The 25,000-nt window shown below is 40.7% G+C and overlaps 1 protein-coding gene and 1 long non-coding RNA gene across 3 annotated transcripts in view; one reads left to right on the forward strand and one right to left on the reverse strand.

Moving 5' to 3' along the window:
• The window catches only part of LOC127005621 (uncharacterized protein DKFZp434B061-like), a 69,735-nt gene that overhangs the window by 5,197 nt on the left and 39,538 nt on the right, over positions 1 to 25,000 (forward strand). The window lies entirely within an intron of this gene.
• Positions 1 to 25,000, reverse strand: part of LOC127005622 (uncharacterized) — an 85,186-nt gene that overhangs the window by 134 nt on the left and 60,052 nt on the right. The window contains exons 2-3 of the long non-coding RNA XR_007758757.1: positions 20,019 to 20,103; positions 1 to 33 (exon numbers count right to left, since the gene is read on the reverse strand). The exon at positions 1 to 33 is cut by the window's left edge and continues 134 nt beyond it. This is a non-coding gene — a long non-coding RNA (uncharacterized LOC127005622). The remainder of the gene's footprint in view (positions 34 to 20,018; positions 20,104 to 25,000) is intronic.

The following is a 25,000-nucleotide window of genomic DNA, read 5'->3' on the forward strand; positions in this document are numbered from 1 at the left end:
GAGGGCGTTGAAGGGGGGAAAGGTCGCTGGGGTCTGTAATATCAAGGCAGAGATGTAGCACTTGATAAGAGTCTAAGAGAAGGACAGTATTGCAATTATTAGAATATTACTTGGGAAAACGTAGGGAACATGTTATACACAAACCCGGATTGACATGAAGAAAAGAAAGTTGTATTTACGAGGCTTAATATTTAAATAGCTCGAGAAATGTAGCACTAGGAAAGTATTACAAGTAGAAAACATTACTTGGGAAATCGTGGAAGGTGAAAATGTTATACACAAACCCGGATTGACATGAAGAAAAGAAAGTTGTATTTACGAGGCTTAATATTTAAATAGCTCGAGAAATGTAGCACTAGGAAAGTATTACAAGTAGAAAACATTACTTGGGAAATCGTGGAAGGTGAAAATGTTATACACAAACCCGGATTGACATGAAGAAAAGAAAGTTGTATTTACGAGGCTTAATATTTAAATAGCTCGAGGAATGTAGCACTAGGAAAGTATTACAAGTAGAAAACATTACTTGGGAAATCGTGGAAGGTGAAAATGTTATACACAAACCCGGATTGACATGAAGAAAAGAAAGTTGTATTTGCGAGGCTTAATATTTAACAGCTCGATGATTTGTAGCACTAGGAAAGTAATACAAGTAGAAAAACATTACTTTGGAAATCGTGGAAGGTGAAAATATTATATACAAACTCGGATTGACATGGAGAAAAGAAAGTTGCATTTACGAGGCTTAATATTTAACAGCTCGATGATTTGTAGCACTAGGAAAGTATTACAAGTAGAAAACATTACTTGGGAAATCGTGGAAGGTGAAAATATTATATACAAACAAGAAATGATCGAGAAGAAAAAAATTAATTACCAAACGAATATTTAACAGCTGGAGGAATGTAACACTGGAAAAAGACTAAGAGTGGGAAAGTATTACAATTAGGAAAGCAATATCTGGGAAAACGAAGGAAATAACACTAGGAAAAGAGTTCAAAAGACAAATAGGTAATTATTACAACTAGGAAAACATTACTGGGGAAAACGAAGGGAAAGTATTACACAGAAACAATATATGACCGAAATGAAAAATGTATTACCAGGCAAGTATTTAAAAGCGGGAGGAACGTTGCACTTGATAAGAGGCTAACAGAAGGGCAGTATTAAAGTTAGGAAAATATTACCTGGAAAACGTTGGTGGTGAAAATGTTATATAGAAACAAGAAATACTCGGGGAAAATGTATTACCAAGCGAATATTTAACATGTAGCACTTGAAATGAAGACAAAATATGAAAAAAATGTTTGAAGAAATTATACACAAAAGTAACAGAAAACAGCAACAAAAACACGAGCTAAAGAGAAGAAAATAAAGCAGAGAAAAGTAAAATCCAAGAAAAAAAGGAAATGAAGAAAGAAAGTGAAGACAAAATATGAAAAAAAAAATTATGAAGAAAATACACGAAAATAACAGAAAACAACAACAAAAACATGACTTGAAGAGAAGAAAATAAATCAGTGAAAAGTAAAATCCAAGAAAAGAGGAAATGAAGAAAGAAAATGAAGACAAAATATGAAAAAAAATGAATGAAGAAAATATACGAAAATAACAGAAAACAACAACAAAAACATGACTTGAAGAGAAGAAAATAAATCAGTGAAAAGTAAAATCCAAGAAAAAAAGGAAACGAAGAAAGAAAATGAAGACAAAATATGAAAAAAAATGTATGAAGAAAATATACACAAAAATAACAGAAAACAACAACAAAAACATGCGCTAAAAAGATAAGAAAACAAAGCAGTGAAAAGTGTAAATAAACAAAAAATCAATAAGTCTTAGAAGATGGCACAGGAACAAATAAACAAAAAAAAAAAAAAGAATTAGAACTTATGGAAACAAATGCGAAGGAAATTAAGAAATACGAAGCGGGAGATGAAACATAAAAAAGCAAATAAGAAGATGAAGAAGGAGGAGGAGGAGGAGGAGAAGAAAAAGAGAAAAAATAATTAAAAGAACGAGCGAAAGAAGGAGAAAGAGGAAAAAGATAAGAAAAGAAAACAACCCGAGATAAAAAGTAGGAAAAGGAGAGAGAGAGAGAGGAAAGAGAAGATGAACACGAACCTCGCGCCAAAACGTTTGAGCTAAGGGGGGAATGAAGGGAGACTTGTAAGAGGTGTTGATGAATGCACTAAGCAGACATATTTCTTTTAAGTGGTGGTGGTGGTGTGATACGGTGGGGATAGTGGGAGTGGTGGTGGCATGGGTCGTGATGGTGGTAGTGGTGGCAGTGACGTAGTGGTGATGGTAGTGGTGGTTGTGTGGTGACTCTTGTATTCACTCCGAGGTGGTGATGGGGTGGTGATGGGGTGGTGATGGAGTGGTGATGGGGTGGTGATGGGGTGGTGATGGAGTGGTGATGGGGTGGTGATGGGGTGGTGATGGGGTGGTGATGGGGTGGTGATGGGGTGGTGATGGAGTGGTGATGGAGTGGTGTCCCTCTTGATAACCATACATCACCTTATTCCTCCCCCTCCTCCTCTCCCTCCTCCTTCCTTTCTTCCTCTTCCTTTTTGTTGATTCTCTTTTCTCTATTCAGTACTTTCTCAATAGTTTTCTTTTTTCTCTTTCCCTTTTTCTAATCATTCTTCTTTTTCTCTTTCTCTCGCTTCTCTTTTCTTTTTTTTACTCCTTTTTTTCTCTTCATTTTCTTTCTCTTTCTTTATCTCTCTTTGTTTCCCGCTCTCTCCATCTCCTTTTCTATCCTTGTTAGCTTATTTCACTTTCCTCCCTTCTTTCCTCTTTTCTTGTTTTCTTACTTTGCTTTATTTTTTTTTTTCATCCTTTCCGTGTTTCCTTCTTTCCTTTCGTCTTTCATTAAGCTTAAGTCACACACGCCAATGTTTTCTTGCTTATTTTCTTCTTTTATCTTTTTCCTATCTTTTCTGTTGTTTCTAATAGTATTCCTCTCCTCCTTCCTTCTTTATTTTCTTAGTGTTGTTTTTTTCTTTTTCCTTTTTTCTAATCTCTTCTTTTTCTCTTTCTTTCGCTTCTTTTCTTTTTTCTTCCTTTGTTTCTTTTTCTTTCTCTTTCTTTCTACCTCTTCATTTTTCTTTCTCTCCCTCTCTTTTTTTTTCTCTCTTTCTCTCCTTTCCACTCCCTTTTTCCTTCCTCTCCGTCGTTATTCATATCCGGCCTCTGTCTTCTCTTTTCCTTCATCTTCGCTCCCTTCGGTAGAGTAATCCAATCAGACAGGGACGCTAGCGTTCTCCAGGATGAGCTTGACAAACTATATGATTGGGCGGGGAAGTGGCAGATCGAATTCAATGTCGGGAAGTGTAGCATTCTGAGTCTAGGTAGAAATAACCACTCACACAATTACTCTTTAAATGACACTCCTGTAAGCAGGTCTGGGCGTGAGAGAGACTTAGGAGTCTTAGTGAGCGCTGACCTCCGTTCTAGGGCTCAATGCATTCAAGCTAAAAATCGAACGAACAGAGTACTTGGTTTCATCTCAAGGAGCGTAAGCAATAGGAGCGCTGAAGTCATCCTTAAACTTTACTTAGCACTAGTTGACCTCATCTCGATTATGCGGTTGAGTTCTGGTCCCCCTACTATAGAATGGATATCAAGATGTTAGAATCTATACAGAGAAGGATGACAAAGATGATTCAGGGGGTGAGAAACTTGCCTTATGAAGACAGGCTGAAGCAGTTAAATCTACACTCTCTAGAAAGACGAAGGTTGCGAGGAGACCTGATCAAAGTCTATAAATGGATGAAGGGCTTTATTAAAGGGGATGTCAATAGGGTTTTGGTTGTTAAAGAACCAGGTAGGACGCGTAGCAATGGATTTAAGTTAGATAAATTCAGATTCAAAAAAGACAGGCAAGAATTTGTTTACTAATAGAGTGGTGGACGAATGAAATAGACTTGACAGTCATGTTGTGGGTGCCAATACCATAGATACATTCAAGAAGAGGTTGGATAAATTCATGGATAGTGAGATAAGGTTGGGTTAGGATTACACGAGACTCCTTACGTTCTTATGTTTTCTCTTTTCCTTCTTTCCTTCATTTTTTCTTTCTTCCATTTTCTTTATCTTCCTCTTTTCCTTCCCGTTTCTTTTATTTTTTCTCTCTTCCTTCTCTATTTCCTTTAACTTTTCTCTCTTTCCTTTTGTGGTGTATCTTATTTTCCTTCCTTCCTTTTTCGATCATTCTTCCCTCCTTTCCTTTTATCTCTTCTTTTCTCTCTTTCTTTCCTTTTTTCCCTTCATCTTTTCTCCCTCCCTTCCTTCCTTCCTTGCTTCCTTCCTTTTCTCCCTATATGATTTCCTTATTCCTTTCATCCTATTCTTTTTCCTTTCTTTTAGTCCTCTCTCTCTCTCTCTCTCTCTCTCTCTCTCTCTCTCTCTCTCTCTCTCTCTCTCTCTCTCATTACTTCCATTACCCATGTCCTTTTTTTTCCTCTCTCTCTTCCTAAACCTGCATCTCCCTCCCGCCCTCCCTCCCTCTCTTGCTTCTCTCACCACCCTTATCTCCCTTCTTCCCTTCCTCTCTCCCTCTTGCTTCTCTTCCTACTCCCCCAAGCCCATTTCTCTTCCTTCCTCCCTCTAACTCTTCCTCTGTCTTTTCCTCACCCCGATCTCCCTTCCTTCCTCCCTCTCTTCCTCTGTCCCATTTCCTCTCTCTCCCTCTTGTTTCTATATGCACGCTTATCTCCCTTCCTTCCTCCGACTCTCCCTCTCCCTCCCTCCCTGGTACGCTCGGAAGTCCTGCAGTATTGATGACATTTTGAGAAAGTTTTGCCGCTGTGTCCGTCGCCGCAGAGAGCCCGCGCGCTGAGCCTCCGTCACAAAGGGTTCCTGTATGCCGTTTTCTGCTTAGCTCCGACGAGGCCTTCAATGTTTTAGAATCCTCCTCATCCTCCTACTCCTCTTCTTCTTCTTCTTCTTCTTCTTGTTCTTCTACTTCTTGTTCTTCTTGTTCTTCTTCTACTTCTACTTCTTCTACGTCTTCTATTTCTTCTTCTTCATCTTCTTCTACTCCTTCTTCTCCTCCTCTTCCATCTCCTTCGCTTTCGTCATCTTTTTCCCGTTCTTAACATCCTCTTCCTCTTCTTCTTGTCCTTTTTGTTCTCCTCCTCCTTCTCGTCCTCCTCCTCCTCCTCCTCCTTTCGCATTCTCCTTCTCCTCCTCCTCCTTCGCGTTTGCCTCCTTCTCTTTCTCCTCCTTAGCATCTTTCTCTTCTTTTCGTTCTTCTTTTTGTCCTCCTCCTCCTCCTTTTCCTCCTTCTGCAGCCTTGTGTAGGCCAACCGGCCTCTTGCAGACTCCTTACGTTCTTATGTTTTCTCTTTTCCTTCTTTTATCCTTCATTTTTTCTCTTTTTTCCATTTTCTTTATCTTTTCTCTCTTCCTTCTTTATTTCCTTTAACTTTTATCTCTTTCCTTTTGTGGTGTATCTTATTTTCCTTCCTTCCTTTTTCCTTGATCATTCTTCCTTCCCTTCCCTATATCTCTTCTTCACAGTCGAGGACATCGAAACCATTCCCGAGGGCCCTGACCCGCCGAGTGAGATCACGCCCCTGGAAACTGACACAATATGCGACCAAGAAGTAATAAAGTACTTGGACAAACTCGACACGAACAAGTCAACGGGACCCGACAGTTTGTCCCCGCGGTTATTAAAAGAGCTTAAGCAACAAATACTTCAACCACTCACTAACATATTCAACCGGTCAGTTAAACTAAACAAGGTCCCGGAAGACTGGAAGATGGCGAACGTAACACCGATTTTCAAAAAAGGGGACAAAAGCGTTGCATTAAACTACAGGCCCATAAGTTTGACATCAGTGGCAGGAAAAATACTCGAAAAGATTACTAGAGATAAATTTGTTAAATTTCTAGAAAACAATAATATAATCTCCGACACCCAGCATGGCTTCAGAAACAAGCGCTCCTGCCTAACGAATTTATTAGACTTCTTCCAAGGTATATATAAGAACTGGGATGCCCACATCCCCAGTGATGTTATATACCTGGACTTTCAGAAAGCCTTCGACAAGGTACCGCACGAGCGACTCCTTAAGAAACTGCACTCGGCGGGCATCGGAGCCAATCTGATCGCGTGGATAAGAGAAAACAACGAGTACTACTCAACGGACAGCCTTCCGATTGGCTTCCAGTCACTAGTGGAGTGCCTCAAGGGTCAGTGCTGGGACCCATCCTCTTTATCATATATATCAATGACCTAGAATCAGGACTGAAATCCACAATATCGAAATTTGCTGATGACACCAAGGTGGGTGGAGAGGCCCTCACAAATACCGACTGCGAAATCATTCAGAAAGACCTCAATCACATTATCGAATGGTCGGAAAAATGGCAAATGTCTTTTAATGTTGACAAATGCAAAGTCATGCACATTGGGTCCCAAAATAGTAACCACACATACATCATGAATGGGAGACCTCTGCAGGCGATGCAGGAGAAAAAGGATCTTGGAGTCACTATCAGCAGTGACCTGAAACACGCGAATCACTGTAAAAAAGCATACAACAAAGCCAACACTATGCTCGGGTTCATAGCGAGGAACTTCGAGTGTAAAACACCAGACGTGATGCTATCCTTGTATAATTCCATGGTAAGACCTCACCTCGAGTATGCAGTACAGTTCTGGTCTCCTAATTACAGAAAGGACATTGCTTTACTGGAAAGGATTCAACGACGCGCCACAAAGATTATTCCAACCTTAAGGGCTCAACCGTACGAGGAACGACTCAAGCAACTCAATCTCTTTACATTGGAGAAAAGACGCCTGCGAGGGGATATGATTCAAGTCTTCAAGTATCTGAAAAAGTTCAATAACGTCGATTACTCCAAATTCTTTGAACTGCAAACCAACTCAAGAACTAGAAATAACGGTTTACCCATTCAGTCGAGTCGATGTAACACAGACATTGGAAGGAGTTTCTTTTCAAACCGAGTCATCCGCCACTGGAACAATCTTCCCTCAGAAGTAGAAAATGCGAATACCATCAACTCCTTCAAATATAGAATCGACCGTCATTTCGCTGCGTCGGGAGTAAACTGAATAACGAGGGGCTTCCATCTGCTCCTCAATATCGAGGTGCTTTCATCTGCTCATCAAGCCCCAAGTGGCGGTCGAGCAGATTAAATCACACAAGCGGGCGACCTCGTAATGAGCCAATAGGCTTTCTGTTGCCTGCATTTCCATGTTTCCATGTTTCTAGTCACCCCACCTCCTCCTCCTCCTCTTCCTCTTCTTCCTCCTCCTCCTCATCATCATCTTTGCCATTCTCAACATCCTCACTGTTCTCCCTCTTGTCCTCCCCTTAATTTTCTACCTCCTCGTTCTATTCATTCTATTTTCCGTCCTTTTTGTCTTCTGAGATGTAATGTTTTAGAACCCTCCTCCTCCTCCTCCTCGTCTTCCTCCTCCTCCTCCTCCACGTCTTCCTCCTCCTCCTCCTCCTCCTCCAGTCGTGACAAGAGGCGGTGTTGAGATTTTGCAAGGTTGATGGCGGCCCGCGTCTCACTTCCCTTGTCTTGCCGAATCATTAATTTAGCGCGACACGTTCAAGACAAGCTCAGGACACGTTTGCGACGCGTCCCGAACCCGCTTGTTATGCACGAAGGTCAACACTTCACTTGGGTCAGGGGAAAATTGCTTGGCCTGGTTGTTGTTGTTGTTGTTGTTTTGCTTCATTTTTTTTTCTTTTTCGTCTATTGATCAGTCCTCGTTGTCTTCTCTTCTTTCTTCTCCATTTCTCCTTTCTTTTTATATTTTTCTTCTTCTAGTTCTATTCTTTTTTTATTTCTTCCTTATCCTCTTTTCTTATTCCTTTTCCCGTTTTATTTTCTATATTTTTTTTTTCTTCTTCTCCGTCTCTGTTCTTTCGTTAATTTTCTTCTTCCTCCTCCTCCTTTCTTCTTTTTCTTCTTCTTCTTCTTCTTCTTCTTCTTCTTCTTCTTCTTCTTCTTCATCTTCTTCTTCATCTTCTTCCCCGTTATCATTCTTTTCTTCAGGTTCGTCTTTCATCTTCTTTTTCTTCTTCTTCTTCTTCTTCTTCTTCATCTTCTTCTTCTTCTTCTTCTCCTTCTTCATCTTCTTCTTCTTCTTCACCTTCATCTTCTTCTTCCCCGTTATCATTCTTTTCTTCAGGTTCGTCTTTCATCTTCTTTTTCTTCTTCTCTTCCGTCATTCTGTTCCTCATTTCTCGATTTTTCTATTTTCCTCTCCTTCATCATCCTCTTCGTTCCCTTCGTTTTACTTTTTTTCTTCCTCGTTTTCCTGATTATTCTCCTCTGGTATTTTCTTCATTTTCATCATTTTCCTCATAATCGTTCTAATTTTCCTCCTCTTCCTCTTCTTCCTCCTTATATACGTCTTCTTTTTCCTCCTCTTCTTCGTCCACATCCTCATTTTCTTCTTATCTTCCTCGGCCTCCTCTTCCTCTTCTTTTCTTCTTCTTTCTTCGTCCTCCTCCTCATTCCTGTCTTCTTTTCCCTCCTTTTCCTCCTCCCCATTTTCCTCTTTTTCCTCGTCCTCTTGATTCTCTTCGTAATTTTCCTCTTCTTCGTCCTCTTCCTCTTTTTCTTCAGGTTACTTAATTTCCTCTTCCTCACTCTTCTTTTTCCTCTTCTTCGTCCTCTTCCTCTTTTCTTCAGTTTACTTCATTTCCTCTTCCTCTTCCTCACTCTTCTTTTTCCTCTTCTTCGTCCTTTTCCTCTTTTCTTCAGTTTACTTCATTTCCTCTTCCTCTTCCTCACTCTTCTTTTTCCTCTTCTTCGTCCCCCATTCTTCGTTCCCCTCCTCTTCATCTCCTTTCTTTGATATTTTTCTATTTCTTTTTTATATTCATCCTCTTCCTTTCCTCCATTCTAATTTTCCTCAATTTTTATCCTTTTCATCATCGTTCTTGTCCTTATTATCCTTTTCTCCTTCTTTCACGACCTTCTTTCTTTCTTCATTAGTTTCCTTTTTATTTCTAACTTATTTCGTCTTTCTCCTTCCCTCATTACTATGTCCCCACTCTTCTTCTTCTTCTTCTTCTTCTACTTCTTCTTTTTCCTCTTCTTCTTCGTGTTCCTTTCCCTCCTCCTCCTTCCCCTTCTCTTCCTCTTCCTCTTCTTGAAACTATTTGCATTCCGTGATTTCTAGTGTGGTGGTGGTGGTGGTGGTGGTTGTGGTGATGGTGGTGGTGGTGATGAATACTAGTTAGCCACATCACCACCACTAACACCACTATCATTCTCTCTCTCTCTCTCTCTCTCTCTCTACACACACACACAAACGAACTGAACCCAGACTACCATCACCACCACCACCACCATTATCACCACCACCACCACCATCACCACCACCATTATCACCCCCACCACCACCGCGATCACCTCCACTAACTATTGTTTCATCAACTTCTAAATTAATATTGCTTCAAAGTTGCCAAAATCCATCAATTATCAGTGCCCATGAAACCCTGTGACCATGGAGAGAGAGAGAGAGAGAGAGAGAGAGAGAGAGAGAGATAAGAGAAGGAATAGAGAAAGGAAAGAAAGAGAAAAAAAAAGAAAAAGAAAAAAGAAGAAAAGAAAGAGAGAGAGAGAGAGAGAGAGAGAGAGAGAGAGAGAGAGAGAGAGAGAGAGAGAGAGAGAGAGAGAGAGAGAGAGAGATTCATAACATATTTTTCTTCTTCTTTTCTTCGGCTATTCTGTTCCTGTACTTGATTTCTATATATTCCTCCTCCTCCTCCTCCTCCTCCTCCTCCTCCTCCTCTCTCCCTCTTCCTCATTCTCCTGATCATTCTACCTCTCGTTGTTTTCCTCCTTCTCCTCTTTTTATTTACCTGTTCTCCCTTCCTTCCTTTTCCTTCATATTTTCTACCTTCCTTCCTTTTCTTCTTTATCTGTTTCTCCCTTCCTAGAAAATGGAAAGGTGAAAAGATGAGAGGAAAGAAGATAGGAGAATGGGAGGATGGGAAGATGAGAAAATGGGAAGAGGGAAGATGGGATGAGGGAAAATGGGAAGAGGGAAAATGGGATGAGGGAAAATGGGATGAGGGAAAATGGGATGAGGGAAAATGGGAAGAGGGAAAATGGGAAGAGGGAAAATGGGAAGAGGGAAGATGGGAAGAGGGAAGATGGGAAGAGGGAAAATGGGAAGAGGGAAAATGGGAAGAGGGAAAATGGGAAGAGGGAAGATGGGAAGAGGGAAGATGGGAAGAGGGAAGATGGGAAGAGGGAAGATGGGAAGAGGGAAAATGGGAAGAGGGAAAATGGGAAGAGGGAAAATGGGAAGAGGGAAGATGGGAAGAGGGAAGATGGGAAGAGGGAAAATGGGAAGAGGGAAGATGGGAAGAGGGAAAATGGGAAGAGGGAAGATGGGAAGAGGGAAAATGGGAAGAGGGAAGATGGGAAGAGGGAAGATGGGAAGAGGGAAGATGGGATGAGGGAAAATGGGAAGAGGGAAAATGGGATGAGGGAAAATGGGATGAGGGAAAATGGGATGAGGGAAAATGGGAAGAGGGAAAATGGGAAGAGGGAAAATGGGAAGAGGGAAAATGTGAAGAGGGAAGATGGGAAGAGGGAAAATGGGAAGAGGGAAAATGGGAAGAGGGAAAATGGGAAGAGGGAAGATGGGAAGAGGGAAAATGGGAAGAGGGAAGATGGGAAGAGGGAAAATGGGAAGAGGGAAAATGGGAAGAGGGAAAATGGGAAGAGGGAAAATGGGAAGAGGGAAGATGGGAAGAGGGAAATTGGGAAGAGGGAAGATGGGAAGAGGAAAATGGGAAGAGGGAAAATGGGAAGAGGGAAGATGGGAAGAGGAGAAAATGGGAAGAGGGAAAATGGGAAGAGGGAAGATGGGAAGAGGGAAAATGGGAAGAGGGAAAATGGGAAGAGGGAAAATGGGAAGAGGGAAGATGGGAAGAGGGAAAATGGGAAGAGGGAAAATGGGAAGAGGGAAGATGGGAAGAGGGAAAATGGGAAGAGGGAAAATGGGAAGAGGGAAGATGGGAAGAGGGAAGATGGGAAGAGGGAAGATGGGAAGAGGGAAGATGGGAAGAGGGAAGATGGGAAGAGGGAAGATGGGAAGAGGGAAAATGGGAAGAGGGAAGATGGGAAGAGGGAAAATGGGAAGAGGGAAGATGGGAAGAGGGAAAATGGGAAGAGGGAAAATGGGAAGAGGGAAGATGGGAAGAGGGAAGATGGGAAGAGGGAAAATGGGAAGAGGGAAGATGGGAAGAGGGAAAATGGGAAGAGGGAAAATGGGAAGAGGGAAGATGGGAAGAGGGAAAATGGGAAGAGGGAAAATGGGAAGAGGGAAGATGGGAAGAGAAAATGGGAAGAGGGAAAATGGGAAGAGGAAAATGGGAAGAGGAAGATGGGAAGAGGGAAAATGGGAAGAGGGAAAATGGGAAGAGGAGAAAATGGGAAGAGGAAAATGGGAAGAGGGAATATGGGAAGAGGGAAGATGGGAAGAGGGAAAATGGGAAGAGGGAATATGGGAGAAGAGGAAGAGAAGATGGGAAGAGGGAAGATGGGAGGAAGAGGGAAGATGGGAAGAGGGAGAAGATGGGAAGAGGGAAGATGGGAAGAGGGAAAATGGGAAGAGGGAAGATGGGAAGAGGGAAAATGGGAAGAGGGAAGATGGGAAGAGGGAAAATGGGAAGAGGGAAAATGGGAAGATGGAAGATGGGAAGAGGGAAAATGGGAAGAGGGAAGATGGGAAGAGGGAAGATGGGAAGAGGGAAGATGGGAAGAGGGAAGATGGGAAGAGGGAAAATGGGAAGAGGGAAGATGGGAAGAGGGAAAATGGGAAGAGGGAAGATGGGAAGAGGGAAGATGGGAAAATGGGAAGATGGGAAGAGGAAAATGGGAAGAGGGAAAGATGGGATGAGGGAATTTGGGTAGAGGGAAATTGGGAAGTGGGAAATTGGGAAGAGGGAAAATGGGAAGAGGGAAGATGGGAAGAGGGAAGATGGGAAAATGGGAAGATGGGAAAATGGGAGGATGGGAAAATGAAAAGACGAAACAAGAGAAAACAAAACAAACAAACAAAAAAAAACTTAGAGGAATGAGGAAACAAGAAAAGTGAGAAAAAAAGTGAAAAAAAGGAAGAAAATAGAAGAATCAAGACGAGTAGAAAAAAAACGGAATGGAAAACAAAAAAAAAAAAAACAAGAATTACATCAATAACAACAACAACAACAACTACTACTACTTCTACTATTGCTACTACTACTTAACTACTACTACTACTACTATTACTACTACTACTACTACTACTACTACTACTACTACTACTACAACTACTACTACTTCCCTCTCTAAATGTTGCCACACAAATTTGTAGACTATCAGGCTGAGGAGGAGGAGGAGGAGGAAGAGAGGAGGAGGAGGAGGAGGAGGAGGAGGACGTTAATGAGGTGGACACAAGTTGCCTCTGTCAGACCCTCCGTGGTGGTGATGGTGGTGGTGGGGGTGGTGATGGTGGTGGTGATGGTGGTGATGGTGGTAAACTGGTGGCTTTGATGTTTGTGATCGTTTCAGTGTTAGTGATAGCTGTGAGAATGTACACACACACACACACACACACACACACACATACATATAAAGACCTCGCTCCACCCACACCCACACCCACACCTGGCCTCCACATCTTTATCCACCTCCACATTCTAATTAATATATATAGATTGGACACGTGACCCAACGAGAACGAGAAAATAAATTAAATAAAAAGCCTCATCGATTAAACTCTCTTAATTTTTCTTTCGTCCGGGCAGGAATTCCTTTTAGCCCGCGTGGCAGTACACACAAGTAGATTAATTACTACTTATAATCATTTCTTTGCCATCGTCATTATATATATTAAAGTTGGGAGCGGTGCTATTAGGAGAATGAGTTTTGTAATAGGAGCCTTGTTTGAGCTAGTAGTAGTAGTAGTAGTGGTAGTAGTGGTAGTAGTAGTAGTAGTAGTAGTAGTAGTAGTAGTAGTAGTAATAGTAGTAGTGGTAGTAGTGGTAGTAGTAATAGCAGTAGTAGTAATAGTGGTGGCGGTGGTGGTGATGTTGGTTGTAGTAGTCGTGGTGGTGGTAGTAGTGGTAGTAGTAGTAGTAGTAGTAGTAGTAGAAGTATATACAGTGGTGAAAGTTGAAATAAAAGTAGAGAAAATAGTAGTAATGGTAATAGTAATCTTGAGGTCTTCTTTACTTATTATTATTACTTGTGGTGGTGGTGGTGGTGGTAGTGGTAGTAATAGTGGTGGTGGTGGTAGTGGTGGTGGTGGTGGTGGTGGTGATGGTGGTGGTGGTGTCAGCGGTTGTATTACTAACCTTGAGAAAGAGGAGAGGGCAAGGAAGGGAGGAAGGAAGGGAGAGAGACAGGGAGGAAGGGAAGGAGAGAGAGGAGGAAATGAAGGAAGGGATACAGGGAGGTGACGGAGGCGTGGGTGGAGGAAGGAGAGAGAGGGAGGAGGAAAGAGAAACGAAAGAGATACGGAGGAAGGAAGGAAGGAAGGGAAGGAAATTAGGTTAAGGAAGGGAGAGAAAGAGTACTGGAGGAATGAATAAATGAGGAGAAGAGGAGGAAAATGAGGAAAAGAACAAAAGGAAAAAAATAAAAGGAGGAAAGAGAAACGAAAGAGATACGGAGGAAGGAAAGAAGGAAGGAAGGAAGGTTAAGGAAGGGAGAGAAAGAGTACTGGAGGAATGAATAAATGAGGAGAAGAGGAGGAAAATGAGGAAAAGAATAAGGAGACATAGAGGAAAAGGGAGAAGAAAGAGAAAACAAGATTAAGTGAAGGACGAATGAATGAAGGAAGTGGAGGAAAGAAAAGGAAAAGTGAAATAACAAATGTATAGACAAGAGGAAGAATAGGAGGAAGGGGAAGAGGAAGAGGAGTGTAAGAGGAAAGAATATGAGGAGAGAAGAGAGATGAGAGAAAGATGAAGGAGGGAAAGAGAAGAAAGTGTAAAGAAAAGAAGAAAAAGACGACAATAGAAGGCAAGGAGGAATAAAAACTGGAGAAGGAGAATAAGATGAAAAAATACAGAGGTGAAAAGAGAGGAAGAAAGGAAGGAAAAGGGGGAAGAAAGAGGTGAAGAAAGGAAGGGAAAGGAGAGGGAGGGAGGAAGAGGAAGAAAGAGGGAGGGAAAGAATATCGAATAAGAAGATAGAAGTGAGATGGAAGGAAGGAAGGAAGGAAGGAAAGTAAAAGGAGGAAGAAGGTGCAGAGGAAAGAAGGGAAGGAAGAGGAAGAGAGGAGGAAGAAAAAGGAAGGGAAGGAATATTAAATGAGAAGAGAGAAGAGAGTGGAAGGAAGGAAAGTAAACGAAGGAGAAAATTGTAGATTAACGAAGGAAAGGGAGAGAGAGGAGGAGGAAGAAGGGAGGGAAGAGAAAGAGAGAAAGGGGGGAGGAGGAGGAGGAGGAGGGAGAAGGGAGGGAAGAGGAAAAGAAAGAATAGAGAGTTAGAAGAGAGGAAAGAAGGAAAGAAAAAGGAGGAAGGAGAAGGGAGAGAAGAGGAAGGGTAGAAGAGGGAGAAGGGAGGAGACTTGATAAGCTCTCCCTGACGTCCATTCTCATCTCCTCCCCATGTATCCCTTGTCACGGCCTCCTCCCATTATCTCCTCCTCCTCCTCCTCCTCCTCCTCCTCCTCCTCCTCCTCCTCAGCGTTATCCACTTCGTCTTTCCGCTATCCGCCTCGCTTCTTCTTCCCTTCTTTCTTTTCTTCCTTTCCTTTTCTTTTTTGGGTATTTTTTCTTCTCTTCCTCTTCTTCCTCTTTTCCTTTTCTTCCTCTTCCCGTTTTCTAATCTTCCCATCTTCATTTTTCATCTTTTTATCATCTTCATCTGTATCTTCTCATTTCCCCTTCTTCTTCTTCTTCTTCTTCTTCTATTTATATTCTTCTTCTTCCCCCTTCGTCTTCTTCTTCTTCTTCTTCTCCTATTATTATTATTATTATTATTATTATTATTATTATTATTATTATTATTATTATTATTATTATTATTATTATTATTATTATTATTATTATTATTATTATTTGTTTTTCCCCTCCTCTCCTCTTCCTCCTCCTCTTCCTTAATTTATTCCTCTTCTCTTTCTACAATTATCTACACTCCCTCGCTTCCACCCCCTCTCTCTCTCTCTCTCTCTCTCTCTCTCTCTCTCTCTCGTCTTTTTTTTCCTCCATACCTACTTTTATCTCATCCTCCACTGTCTCTTCCTCCTCCTCCTCCTCCTCCTCCTCCTCCTCCTCTTCCTCAATATTATTCTCTCCTTTTTTTTCTTTTTATATATTCGTAACCTTGAGAGAGAGAGAGAGAGAGAGAGAGAGAGAGAGAGAGAGAATTAGGACGTTTGCTTAATTACTGAGAATAAAGAAGGAGGGGAAAGGAAAACGTGATAATAGAGGAAGAGGGGGAAGAAAGAAGGTAAAGGAGGAGAAGAAAAAGAAAATAACTCAATTTTACACACACACACACACACACACACACACACACACACACACACACACACACACACACACACACACACACACAGTTTTCGCTCTTTTTTTTTCCTTCAATTTCTTTCCTTTTTTCTTTTATCCTTTCTTTTTTTATTTTATTTTTCTCGTTTTATTTTTACTTCAATCTGTCTATCTCCCTTTCTTTCTTTCTTTCTTTCTCTCTTTCTCTCTCTTTTTCTCTCTTCCTCTTTTTCTTTCTCTTTTTCTTTCTTTCTTTCTTTCTTTTTCCCTACCTCCCTCACACACACACACACACACACACACACACACACACACACACACACACACACACAGACGCACACACAACAATGCCTATCCTTATAAACAGGTCACGGAAGAATGAAAGAGCAAAAAAAGAAAAAAAAAGAGGAAGAAGGAAAATGTGATAAAAGAGGAAGAAAAAGACAAGGAGGGGAAAGTCTTTTACAGTAGACCATTTTGTACATTCCTCTTCCTCCTCCTCCTCCTCCTCCTCCTCCTCCTCCTCCTCCTCGTACACTCCTACACTAAATTAATTCACCCAATTTACTCTTAACAGCCGCCTCCTTCTCCGTCTCCCTTATCTCCTTTTTTTTTTTTTTCCTATTTCTTCCTCTTCGTCTTCTTCTTCTCTTTTAAATTTGCTTCCTCTTCGTCTTCTTCTTCTCTTTTAAATTTGCTTCCTCTTCTTTATCTTCTTCTCTTTTAAATTTGCTTCCTCTTCGTCTTCTTCTTCTTCTCTTTTAAATTTGCTTCCTCTTCGTCGTTTTCTTCTTCTCTTTTAAATTTGCTTCCTCTTCGTCGTTTTCTTCTTCTTTTTTAAATTTGCTTCCTCTTCTTTTTCTTCTTCTCTTTTAAATTTGCTTCCTCTTCGTCTTCTTCTTCTCTTTTAAATTAGCTTCCTCTTCGTCTTCTTCTTCTCTTTTAAATTTGCTTCCTCTTCGTCTTCTTCTTCTCTTTTAAATTTGCTTCCTCTTCGTCTTCTCCTTCTTCTCTTTTAAATTAGCTTCCTCTTCGTCTTCTTCTTCTTCTCTTTTAAATTTGCTTCCTCTTCGTTTTCTTCTTCTCTTTTAAATTTGCTTAATCTTCGTCTTCTTCTTCTCTTTTAAATTTGCTTCCTCTTCGTTTTCTTCTTCTCTTTTAAATTTGCTTCCTCTTCGTTTTCTTCTTCTCTTTTAAATTTGCTTCCTCTTCTTTTTCTTCTTCTCTTTTAAATTTGCTTCCTCTTCGTTTTCTTCTTCTCTTTTAAATTTGCTTCCTCTTCTTTTTCTTCTTCTCTTTTAAATTTGCTTCCTCCTCGTCTTCTTCTTCTCTTTTAAATTTGCTTCCTCTTCTTTTTCTTCTTCTCTTTTAAATTTGCTTCCTCTTCGTTTTCTTCTTCTCTTTTAAATTTGCTTCCTCTTCTTCTTCTCTTTTAAATTTGCTTCCTCTTCGTCTTCTTCTTCTCTTTTAAATTTGCTTCCTCTTCGTCTTCTTCTTCTTCTCTTTTAAATTTGCTTCCTCTTCGTCGTTTTCTTCTTCTCTTTTAAATTTGCTTCCTCTTCGTCGTTTTCTTCTTCTCTTTTAAATTTGCTTCCTCTTCGTTTTCTTCTTCTCTTTTAAATTTGCTTCCTCTTCTTTATCTTCTTCTCTTTTAAATTTGCTTCCTCTTCGTCGTTTTCTTCTTCTCTTTTAAATTTGCTTCCTCTTCTTTTTCTTCTTCTCTTTTAAATTTGCTTCCTCTTCGTCTTCTTCTTCTTCTCTTTTAAATTTGCTTCCTCTTCGCCTTCTTCTTCTCTTTTAAATTTGCTTCCTCTTCGTTTTCTTCTCCTCTTTTTAATTTGCTTCCTCTTCTTTTTCTTCTTCTCTTTTAAATTTGCTTCCTCTTCGTCTTCTTCTTCTCTTTTAAATTTGCTTCTTCTTTGTCTTCTTCTCTTTTAAATTTGCTTCCTCTTCGTTTTCTTCTCCTCTTTTAAATTTGCTTCCTCTTCTTTTTCTTCTTCTCTTTTAAATTTGCTTCCTCTTCGTCTTCTTCTTCTCTTTTAAATTTGCTTCTTCTTTGTCTTCTTCTTCTCTTTTAAATTTGCTTCCTCTTCTTCTTCCTCTTCTCTTTTAAATTTGCTTCCTCTTTTTCTTCTTCTCTTTTAAATTTGCTTCCTCTTCTTTTTTTTCTTTTCTTTTAAATTTGCTTCCTCTTCTTTTTCTTCTTCTCTTTTAAATTTGCTTCCTCTTCTTCTTCCTCTTCTCTTTTAAATTTGCTTCCTCTTTTTCTTCTTCTTTTCTTTTAAATTTGCTTCCTCTTCTTTTTCTTCTTCTCTTTTAAATTTGCTTCCTCTTCTTTTTCTTCTTCTTCTCTTTTAAATTTGCTTCCTCTTCGTCTTCTTCTTCTTCTTCTCTTTTAAATTTGCTTCCTCTTCTTCTTCTTTTTAAATTTGCATCCTCCCTTTCCTCTCCCTCTTTTTTTTCTTCGCCTGCTTCTTTGGTTCCATTCAATACTCTTCCTCTTCCTCTTAATCCTCTTCCCCAATTTTCCTCTTCCTTCATACTCCTCCTCCTCCTCCTCCTCCTCCTCCTCCTCCTTGCACTTACTCTTAACCATTTCACACACACACACACACACACACTCACACACACCATCACCATCCCTTCCCACCATTATCCCCCAACCACCACCACTACCACCGGGCCCTCCCCCCCCCACCATCCCTCCACTACCACCAGCCAGTATCAACACCCCCTCCCATCACCCACTGCTACCACCTCCACAGCGAGTCCTAACCACCCCTATCGTCGTCATCACCACCATCACCATCTACACCAGCATCACCAGCAGCGATATGGATTTGATGATACTTTTTAATTTGTAGGTTTTATTAATTTTTGTCGTTTATTTATTTATTTATTTTTTTATTTTTGAGTGTGTTCGGGGCCATCGTTCACTCTAGAGGCATGAAAGTGTGAGATAATCGTATAATTGATAAAAAAAAGCAAGCAGAAAATGATAGAAAATATATGATTACTGAAGCAAGGAAACCCGGCAAAAGGGAGAAAGTAAGAAAAATGTGGAAAATGAAGAGAAGAATGAAGGAAAAACAGTTAACCAAAATAAGAAAGCAGGAAAACAAAGGGAAAAGAAAGGAAGATGAACCCACACACACAAAATAAAGAAATAAAGGAGAGAGGAGGAGAAAATATAAACAAAAATAAGACATAAGGAAAACAAAGGGAAAGAAAGGAAGATGAACCCACACACACAAAATAAAGAAATAAAGGAGAGAGGAGGAGAAAATATAAACAAAAATAAGACATAAGGAAAACAAAGGGAAAGAAAGAAAGATGAACGCACACACACACACACAAAAAAAAAATGAAGGAGAGAGTTTAGAGGAGAAAATATATACAAAAAAAGGACAAGGATAACAAAGGCCGATGACATGAAGGCAAACACACAAGAAAATAAGGTGAGAGAACTTGAAGAATAACATTAAGGAAAAGCAACACACTAATTCACGGGTAAAACTGTCCATCTCTCGGGAAGTTTGGAAAGTTTCGTTTAGTCGGCGCAACATCTGTGGTCATTATGCCGGAGAGAGACAGAAGAGGAAGGAATTATGGGAGACGGGGAGAATTACAGGAGACGGGACACAACCCCCGATTAAAACCTGGTACCCATTCACTAGCTGCTGGGTGGACAGGGGCGTAGGGTATCGGAAAAGCCGCCCAAATTTTTCCACTCCGCCCGGGAATCGAACCCATCTCCTGGGGAAGTGAGCAGATTGCCTTCCCTTGCACCGTTTAATATTTGCCACAATAAGAGTAAAATCAAGATGTGAGCACACGCTATACCTACACATGGCCTTCCTTTCTTACTCTTCTGCACTCTCATAACACCACCGCACTCAGGATAAGTTTCTTTACCACACGAATCAATTTATGTTTACAGCAGTTTCTTAAGTCCATGAAGAATTAGTATGGAGAGACCTCTACCAAACTCAAACTAACACTAGGCTCATAACACTACCCATGGAAATACTAACGCAACCTCTACCAAAGCCTTGTGAAACTAACACTAGGCTCATAACACTACCCATGGAAATACTAACGCAACCTCTACCAAAGCCTTGTCAAACTAACACTAGGCTCATAACACTACCCATGGAAACACTAACACAACCTCTACCAAAGCCTTGTCAAATTAACACTAGGCTCATAACACTACCCATGGAAACACTAACACAACCTCTACCAAAGCCTTGTCAAATTAACACTAGGCTCATAACAAAACTACCCATGGAAACACTAACACAACCTCTACCATAGCCTTGTCAAATTAACACTAGGCTCATAACAAAACTACCCATGGAAACACTAACACAACCTCTACCAAAGCCTTGTCAAACTATCACTAGGCTCATAACTACCCATGGAAATACTAACACAACCTCTACCTCATCGAATGTACGTGTGTGAGCCTCTAAGGATTTGGGAGTATGGGCCCAGGACAATCACGGCGGGACTTACCTGTGGCATCCGCGTCGCACACCTGTCCTTGATCACTGTCGGATCGGGTGACGTGCTGATTGACTCCACCTGACGCCGCCGCTGCCTGTAATAAGGAGGGAGAAGGTCAGGTATGAGGAGGAGGAGGAGGAGAGGGAAGACGAGGAAGAGGAAGAGAAGGAGGAGAGAAGTAAGAAGTGATGGTGATGGTTAGTGAAAGTGAAGGAGAATAAAAAAAAAATGGGATGATGACGATATAGAGTAATGAGGAGGAGGAGGAGGAGGAGGAGGAAGAATGAGTAAGGAGAAAAAGGTGAATAGGAAAAGTAAAGAGCAGAAATAAGAAACAAGAAGGAAAGGAAAAATAAAAGTAGATGAACATAGAGATGAAGAAAGAAAAGGCAGAGAAAGGAGAAGCTGGAGGAGAATAATTATAAGGAAGAAAGAAGAGAGCAATAGAAAAAAAATGACAAAAATAAGAAATAAGAAGGAAAGCAGAAAAAAAGAAGTAGATGAAAAAGGAGATAAAGAAGAGAGAGGAAACAAATATAGTGAGTCTTGAGTGCCAAAAAAAAGAGAAAAGAAAGAAAACGAAACAAAAGAGGAAAGAAAGAATGACGTAGATGAATAAAGAATGAAGAAAAAAGCAGAGAGAAAAAAATAAGCGGAAGAATGAAAGAAAAAAAGAAAAGAAAGAAAGAGAGAGAGAGAGAGAGAGAGAGAGAGAGAGAGAGAGAGAGAGAGAGAGAGAGAGAGAGAGAGAGAGAGAGAGAGAGAGAGAGAGAGAGAGAGAGAATAATAACGGAAAAAAAACGAAGGAAAAATTAAGAAGAAAAAGAGAAAGGAAAAAGTCGGATCAGGAAGAAAATATCATAACAACAACAACAATAAAAAAAAGATGAGCGTCGTACAGGCGAACGCGAACCTTATTTTTGAGCGTTCGAAAACTGTTTAGACGGAGGTGATTGGGTTTCGATGCCCTTCTCAGAGCGACTACAGCGGGAAAACACGAACGAACAATATCATTAGTTTTTTTTTTGTTACTCTCTCTCTCTCTCTCTCTCTCTCTCTCTCTCTCTCTCTCTCTCTCTCTCTCTCTCTCTCAACCCCCCCTCCCCCCACCCACCCCCGTCTCGCTCGCTTACAAATGAGATGGAAATGAAGTTATGGTGTTGTCCTGTGATGGTGGTGGTGGTGGTGGTGGTAGTTGTGGTGATGGTAAGTGTTGATGGTAATGGTGTCGGTGTTTGGTGGTGATAGTGGTGCTGGTGGTGATGGTGGTAGTGGTGATGGTGGTCGTCATGGTGGTGGTGATGATGGTATTGGTGGTGGTGATGGTGGTGGTGATGGTGGTGATGAAGAAGAGAAAAACAGATTATGAGAAAGAGACAGAAGAGGAAGAGGAAGAAAAAGAAGGATTAGAAGGAGGTCGAAGAGGAAGTAAGAGGAAGAAAAAGAAGGATTAGGAGGAGGTCGAAGAGGAAGTAAGAGGAAGAAAAAGAAGGATTAGAAGGAGGAGGAGGTCAAAGAGGAAGAGGATAAACAGTTTGCCGTAAAAAAGTGGAACGCGATGGATCGACAGACAGCAAAAAATTGTTGTCTGTTATCTGAAGAAAGGCAGTGAGCAGCGGGCTTTTTTTCACATTTGTTTCCTTTTTTTGTGCCCTTGAACTGACTCCTCTGGTGTAAAATAAAAAAAAGGCGATATCGAGTTCACAGGATCCAGGAACTGACTATCGAGTTCAAAGGATGCAACGACTGACTAACCTACGACAATGTTACCTATCCCATACCGACGAAGGGCGAGAATGGGACAATGTTGAGTTCACGTGATGCAGCAAGTGAATATATACAACTATATATATCTGTGGAGGCGTTTATTATTCTCCTTCACGGCTTGGGAAAGGACGCATTGAAGTGGACGGTGTCAGTGTGTCGTGTCAGTGTCAAATGGTACTTCCTGCCGCGGTGTGAAGGGCGTGAAGGCGCTCTCGGCAACGGACAGCGCCCTTGAAAGTAATGAGCCTGACAATGGCTGTGTAGATGATTTTATTTTGGGTTTATTTTTATACTTTTTACGTGCAAACTATGGGAACGGTAGGCTCAGGAGGAGGAGGAGGAGGAGGAGGAGGAGGAAGACGAAAAAAAGACTAGAAAGGACAAATAGAAAACAAGAAGGAAAGCAAGAATTCTCTCTCTCTCTCTCTCTCTCTCTCTCTCTCTCTCTCTCTCTCTCTCTCTCTCTGCATCTGTTGTTATTTTCCTTTTTTTCTTTTTTTCTTTATTTCTTGTCATTTTACTCTCCCCTTTTCCTCTTCCCTCTTTTCCTCCTTTTTTTCCTTTTATATATTCTCCCTGTGTTTCTTTTTCTCTGTACTTTCTATCCTTCTCCTCCTCCTCTTCTCTTTTCCTCCTCTTCCTCCTCCTCTTCTATCTATTCTCCCACCCTTCCTCTCTCTCTCTCTCTCTCTCTCTCTCTCTCTCTCTCTCTCTCTCTCTCTCTCTCTCTCTCTCTCTCTCTCTCTCTCTCTCTCTCTCTCTCAACTCTCATATTCTTCTCCTTAAGTGAATGAATAAAGAGTTAACGAAGAAAAAGCAGAGAGAAAGAAAATTAAAAGAACGGTGGATGGCCCCAGTCTGTCAGTGGAGCAGACGGATTTTATTTATAGTGTCTGCCGTGATGTATGACACTTGCTTGGTCTATGCTGCCCCCCGGTGCTCCTCTTGACCAAAATCGCTGGTTAGGGTTGACTGAAGATCTTGGCAGCATGTGGGTAATCTTCCACTCGGCCATGATTGAAAATTGTGAGCGACTTGCGGTGGGATTCGAACCAAGGTACACGGGATCACGTACGCACTCTGACCACTCCATTTGGTCCCTTCCTATACAAGACGATCGCGTGACAGAGGATATTTTCTAATTCCTCATCTTTATCCTTTATTTCCTTATCATTCTTTGCGTTTTGTTATTTTATGTCTCATCCTCGTTCTCATCTCTTCCTCCTCCTCCTCTGCCTCTTTCTTTTCCATTTCCTCCTTCTCCTCCTGCTCCTCCTCCTCCTCCTCCTCCTATCAGTCATTACTCACCCGCTGTGCCCGCGTCCTGACCCCGTGCATTGGAGGTAAGAAACAGTTTAGCGCGACAGGCAATGATGGTGAGTGTTGGCGGTAATGGTGATGGTGAATGAAAACGATTATGAGAAGAGGAAACAAACGTGTGTGTGTGTGTGTGTGTGTGTGTGTGTGTGTGTGTGTGTGTGTGTGTGTGTGTGTGTGTGTGTGTGTGTGTGTGTGTGTTGTAGATCTGTATTCCATTTTGCTTGTCCCCACTTCTTCTTCCTCTTCTTCCTTTTCCTCCTCCTATTCCTCTTCGTCTTCCTCTTCATCTTAATCTTCCTCTTCGTGTTCCTCCTCTTCGTCTTCTTCGTTTTCCTCTTCATTTTCCTCTTCCTCCTCTTCTTCCTCCTCCTCCTCCTATTCCTTTTTCCGTTTTTCTCTGTTTAACCGTTTCTATATTTTTATTTATTTCTTTTTCTCGCTTTTTCTTTATTTTTCATCATTATCGCTTTTTCTTATCCTCATTTCTGTTTTCTCACGGTTTCTTCTCCTCTTTTCTTCCTCTTCCTCTTCCTCTTCTTCTTTATCATTCTCTCGTCCTCCTTCGAAACATGGCAGACATTTTTTTTATCCAATACGTTTTTGTTTTTTCCTTCTTCCTATCTTCTTTATTTCTTGCTTCTCACCTTCTTTATCAAATGTTCTGTTCTTCCTTCATACATGTTCTTCTTTCACTTTCTTGTTGTTGTTATTCTTCCGTTTAATATCCTTTGTTTGTGTCTTTTTATTCTTTCTGATATTTGCTTTTTACTTCGTTTTTCTTAATTTTTTCTTTCTTTATTTTCTATTGTCTTTCTTTGTCTTCCGTATCTTTTATTTGTACGGTTTTTCTTTGTCTTATTTTTCTCTATTATTTTTTCTTTTTTTCTTCTTTTCTTTTTCTTCTTCCTTCTCTTCTTCCTCTTCTTCTTCCTCTTCTTTTTTCGTCTTTTTCCTCCTTCTCTTTCCTTTTTTCTTTTTCTTCTCTTTTCTTCTTCTACTTCTACTTCATCTTTCTCTCCTGTTTCTTCTGTTTCTCCTTCTTTCTCTTCTTCAATATCTTCATTTTCTTGTTCTTTTTGTTCTTCTTCTTGTTCTTTTTGTTCTTCTTCTTCTTCTTTTTTCTTTTTTCTTCCTCTTCTTGTTTATTCCATCTTCATTTCTTCTTCTTCTTCTTCTTCTTCTTCATTTCATCTTCTTCTTATCTTTTCACTTCTTTGTCAATATTTTTCTCGTAATTTCTGACCGGTAATTTTTTTCCTTCTTTGTTATTTCTTTCCTTTCATCTCTATTTTTTGTTATTTTCCTTATTTTCTCATTTCCCTTTTTCATCACCATTTTCTTTTTCTTCTTTTCCTTTCGTTATTTCTTTCTTGTCGACTTTTTCTCTTATCTTTTCTTCCTCTGTCTCTTCCTTCTTCTTGTTCCCTTTCTTCTCCTCTTCTTTTCTTCCTCTTCCTCTTCCTCTTCCTCCTCCTCCTCCTCCTCCTCCTCCTCTTCCTCTTGTGTGTTAATGGTCAGGTACGATGGCTATATTTTACCTTGCTTCTCTCTCTCTCTCTCTCTCTCTCTCTCTCTCTCTCTCTCTCTCTCTCTCTCTCTCTCTCTCTCTCTCTCTCTCTCTCTCTCTCTCTCTCTCTCTCTCTCTCTCTCTCTCTCTCTCTCTCTCTCTCTCCTCTTTCTCCTCTTTTCCTTTTCCTTTTACTCATTTTCTTCTTTTCTTTTCTCTTTTTTTTCTTTCTTTTTCCCTTTTTATCTCTTCATTTCTCTCTCTCTCTCTCTCTCTCTCTCTCTCTCTCTCTCTCTCTCTCTCTCTCTCTCTCTCTCTCTCTCTCTCTCTCTCTCTCTCCAAGATAAGCGGTTAGCCAATGCATCTCTCTTCTCCTTCATCTCGAGAGCACTTCTTC

Source organism: Eriocheir sinensis, chromosome 30 (genome assembly GCF_024679095.1).
Source record: "Eriocheir sinensis breed Jianghai 21 chromosome 30, ASM2467909v1, whole genome shotgun sequence".
Taxonomy (NCBI): domain Eukaryota; kingdom Metazoa; phylum Arthropoda; class Malacostraca; order Decapoda; family Varunidae; genus Eriocheir; species Eriocheir sinensis.